We start from the raw sequence: 4,854 nt of genomic DNA on the forward strand, positions 1-4,854 counted from the left end.
CCTTCAGTGAGGTTGTCCAACACCAAGCTCAATTCATTGTCTCTTCTCTAGTTAATATATTGAGAAAATGAGGGGGTGTGAGGGGAATTCAGTTGTTAGGTATATATATTTTTTACTTTGGAAGGTCCCCACACATTGTGTATTCCTCTTAACCACTTTCTTTGTTTCCTTATAATTCGTTATACAACAATATAACCAATGAATTCTCAACCTACTATGGATTCGTGTTAGCATACACATTATAATTTTTTTTTTAAAAGAGGTAGTACTAATAAGCAACCTTCTAATTGAGAAACTATAGCATGACACATATGAGGTCAAAGACAACGTATTGTTCATATTAACACAACACTCTTGATTCAAATGTACTCCATTTCACATGTTAGTTAATATGTCAATATTACATAATGTATTCTTAGGGAATTTCCATCGATATCCACGGAGTATTCCAAGTGAGAGCAAGTGATAAGGTATTAGTGGTCGTGTCCATCGGTATCGAAAATTTCTCTACGAAACTTGGTATCACTTCCGGGGTTCCACCTGATGTCATGGGTGTGAAAAGACCTAATTGAGAAGATGGGGTGTATTTTGTGTGCGGTGTTATGATTAGCACAAATTGGAATTCATATTAAAACTTTACAAATTGAACAAAGGAGATGAGAGAATGGCGGATTTTGAAAACACTACATAGCTTACCAAGTATGTATCTATGCATTTTTCAAAATTTAGCCTATCACCCATGGGACAGCTAAGGAGACTTTCCATATAAACACACACCATATAAAGAAAATCACTACAATATGTAGTAAGTTTCACTTGTACTAGAGGCGGGAGCGCGCCATGAGCGTACCTCTTGAGGGGGGGGGGGGTGCTTCTGCGGTACGAGGTTGTCATCTATCCATTATGTTGTCCTTTGTTAGTTTAATAACTGCTTTACAAGACAATAACATATTTCATCACCGGGACTATAGGTAGCTGGACTCATGTTTCAGTTTTGCTCATCGTAATCCCTTCAATAGACCATTTCCTAGTCAAATTACTGTAATATAAATAGTACTACTGATGGCAAGCTTGTTTCCCCTTTTTCAGCTAGAAGTATCATATATCTACTACATGTGTGAACATCATTTTATTGATAAGATAGAGAAACCAAAAGCTACAACATTTTATTAATTGTTTCAAGACAATACAACAGAACACCTACATAGATGGAAAGTAACAAGAGTATATACTCGATTATTGTTAGCATGTTGCATTGGTATTGTGGTTAAGAAAAAGCGAAAAACATCAACATCCAAATTTTCCTTCATCCATGTTTACAATCAATTCTAGAAAGAACACAAACAAATTGAAGTTTTTCTCTAAGTGTGTTCAGTACAAAATGTTATCTTGTAATTGACAGAAGAGCATATAATTGTATTCCTTCATAAGTTCAATAATTGATAGGAAAAAAACTCAGAAAAAGCATGATGAGGGTACCAACCTCTGTTGTTTCCTATGGCAAGCAACAAAAAACAACATCAACATGTGGAAAATATGCATCTCCAATTGCAACTAAATTTGGCAAGCCCTTCAATATTAAAATATGATCAACATATGTGAACACAAATTCATATACAGAAATGTGCTATTGCTAAAAGGTTCAGCTATTTCTTGATGTGCAGAAGTTATCATTAGACAATCAAGTACAAATCATAAGCCATACTAACTCTGTAAAGTGCTCACTTACCATGACCAGACCCCGACCACTTATTTCATGTTATGAATTTCTATGCCAACATTTTCACCCAGTGCCCCTCTCATGACCAAGCAAAAGAGTTCAAGACATGTTAGTATAATTCACACTTATTGGTAGGAACTGAAAAAAACAAATAGATGGTGTAACTAGAAAACAAATCCTAAATTTAGTATTGGATAATTCAGTATAGGTGTGAAAATGAAAGCATTCAATACTAAATGAATCCTAATTGGGTATCTGCAACCCGCAACAGCTACAACTAAATGAATCAAATAAGTGTTTTCCTTCACTTTCTGGAAATTGTGGTTCAGACTCAAACAGGAATTGTGGTTCAGACGCAAGCTGCACTGGACCAATCAAACAAGTGTTTTCCTTAACTTTCAATGTCTAAGAAACAATAAATGTATATGGCATTCATCGGAAATCAACACTTTCCATCTTGAATGAGGATCAATCCTTGTCGGCCATAAGGATATCACCCAATTGTGAGCTATGTGTGACCCTCCTTGAGTGACATTTCCATAGAAATTCCCATGCACCTTTTTCCATTTAAATATGACAGATTAATAAAACAAACCTTGAAAAGGACCAATGAATCTCCCTTGAGAACACAGAAACCTGAAGCATGAGAGGCAAAACGGAGGGAGAGGGATCACCAAGAGGATCTTCTCATTGTCGCATCGACGACATCCGCTCGAGCCACATCTCGTCGGAAATGCCCAAGCCGTATTATTCCACCGCACCACCTCCTATTGACAAGTAGAGAAGCTACAATAAGCTCTCAGGTTGTTACATAAGCAGAACAACAACATCAAATAAGCTCTCGAATTTTCACATGAGAAGAATAACACCATCAAGTACAGGTCATATCATTTGTCTTGAAGGTTCATTTTTAGCTAACCAACAAAATTACCATTCTATACAATCATCTGCTCCAATTACTATTGCAACTCTAGGCAGCAAGTCACCAATAAGCACATGTTGAACATCCAGCTACACATCCACCAACAGGAACACCAACGTACTCGCGTATATACAAGAACTGAAAGAGGATATTACCCTGAAAGCCAGCTGTTTGGCGCTCTTGCTCCTCGTGGTGGTATACACCACCTTGCTGCACCGTTGTGCCGTCATGCTCTGGTCATGCGCGCTACAACACTATTGCACATCGTCATGCTTGGTATTAGGGGTCCCAGGTCGTACCTGCTAGTCTGCTATGTGTGCTTGTACAAGATGAGAGGAAGAGAGCAGAATAAGAAATTAAAGTTTGGTTCTCACAATTTTGAGTCTCATATATGTAAATTAATAACTAACCAAGGACATGAATAAGCTACTTGGAGCACGTCGCAGAGAAGATCCTAGTGGAAGACCTCAACCCTGGCTTCTCATCCACCTCCTCCACCACGCTCTCTTCTGCCACATCGCCCACCTCACTGAAGCACCGTCTCCTGATGGATCTCGCCAGATCCAATTCAAATCGTCTCGCTTCCCACAACCTGAGGATCCACCGCTGATAAAACTTTGTGTTGAGATGGTCGTCACCCATGGCTCGTCGTCCCGAGTTGAACGACCACTGTCCTTCTGCCTACCCCTCTTCCTCGAGGTGGATTGCAGTTGCCCCTCCATCCCTAGATGATGAGAGAGAGTGGAGGTGATGCCTGGGTGAGGAGAGGAACGGCGGCAGTGGCGGCAACGGCAACCCATACAGGGCGAGGAGAGGAACGGGGAGGAGAAGTGGCGGAGCCGGCGGCGTAGGGATCCGGCGAGAGGGAGGGAATTGGTAGAGTGGGGAGGAAGCGTGTGGCAGGTCTACATGTTTGTCGAGTTTTTTCTTTCATCCTAGCGTTGCAGAGTAACTTTGCCAACGTGGACACGCCGAGCGAGCACCCCTGATGCGTAGCTTATTGTGTTGGATTGGTACCAATAATGGTTCAGACTCCTACCCTATACATTCTACAAGACGTGTTGCTGTAGGAAACCTTTTTTGCATACTTTATGGATATGTTATGTGGCAGAAAGTAGGACTTTTATGTTGATGTAATATATCTCGACACTCGCAGCAACCACGTACTCGATATAGCCATGTTAGGACCCATCGGAAATCTGTCAACTGTAAGTTAGAAATGCATGTATGATAGTTGCAAATGTTTTCTAGAAACAACTTTAATTCGAATTCTTACAAAATGAAGTAAATTTGTTTATTCAAGAAACATTCTAGAGTCATTTTCACTGTTTCTACAAATGTCACAATTTTTTTGCTCTAGTTCAAAATTTAATCACATTTCAACCAGTATGTACTCATGATCTGATCATGATTTGAAAATAATTTCAAGAGATATTTTCACTAGATTTCACAAATGCGTGTTATCGTGATTCCTTGCATTTCAATAAAAATTCACAAAATCTGAATTTTCATATTTTGGGAACCTTTTAGCTCAACTACATAGATCCATTTTAGAATGATTTTAGACTCCTTAGAGCATTTAATGTTCATTTTAGATCAATTAAATTATGATGTAAGAAATTTCCAAACTATTTCCACGAATTTTTTGATAGAATTCAAGAATATTTCATTCACATTTCATAATAGTAGATACATTTTGCATAAATTTTAGTGCCATTTCGTACAGGTACTGAATGAGATCCACATACACACATCTCTACATACACCCCTCATCATTATACAAGACTTAACAAAGTTTATTGGTTTTTCATGCCGTTTTTTCAAAATTTTAAGGATACTAGACATGCATTTCACAAAAAAAATTACATTTGGTAAAATTATCGGTGTATTTTCTCACAAAATTCATTGGACAAATATAAGTTTCAAGATATGTCTCACAAAAGTAACAAAGGCACATTCTCAAATTATCAATATAATCAACAAATTTGGGCGATGTTTCAAATTTGTCCCCTGAGAAATACAAATTGACTTTCTTAAGTCTCATCCACGTGAAGAAACTAAGTGGAAACAAAACACAACGACATCGCACACTACTTCTTTCTATGAAATTTGGGATAAGTTCTATCAAGGAAAAAACCCATACTACTTGGCAAACCACACATCCATCTCCCGCATCATCCTAATGAGGATGTTTTGCTACCAACGTTGAGAG

General features: G+C 38.3%; 1 long non-coding RNA gene across 1 annotated transcript; it reads right to left on the reverse strand.

Annotated features, from left to right (window-relative positions):
- Positions 1–869: 869 nt before the first annotated feature.
- LOC123429492 lies at positions 870–3,089 on the reverse strand. The gene is made up of 5 exons (XR_006622692.1): positions 3,053–3,089; positions 2,798–2,949; positions 1,730–2,487; positions 1,484–1,570; positions 870–1,010 (listed from the first exon to the last, which is right to left on the reverse strand). It is a non-coding gene; the product is annotated as an uncharacterized LOC123429492 (long non-coding RNA).
- Between the last annotated feature and the right edge of the window lie 1,765 nt (positions 3,090–4,854).

The sequence above is a fragment of the Hordeum vulgare genome, chromosome 2H (assembly GCF_904849725.1).
Source record: "Hordeum vulgare subsp. vulgare chromosome 2H, MorexV3_pseudomolecules_assembly, whole genome shotgun sequence".
Classification (NCBI taxonomy): Eukaryota; Viridiplantae; Streptophyta; class Magnoliopsida; order Poales; family Poaceae; genus Hordeum; species Hordeum vulgare.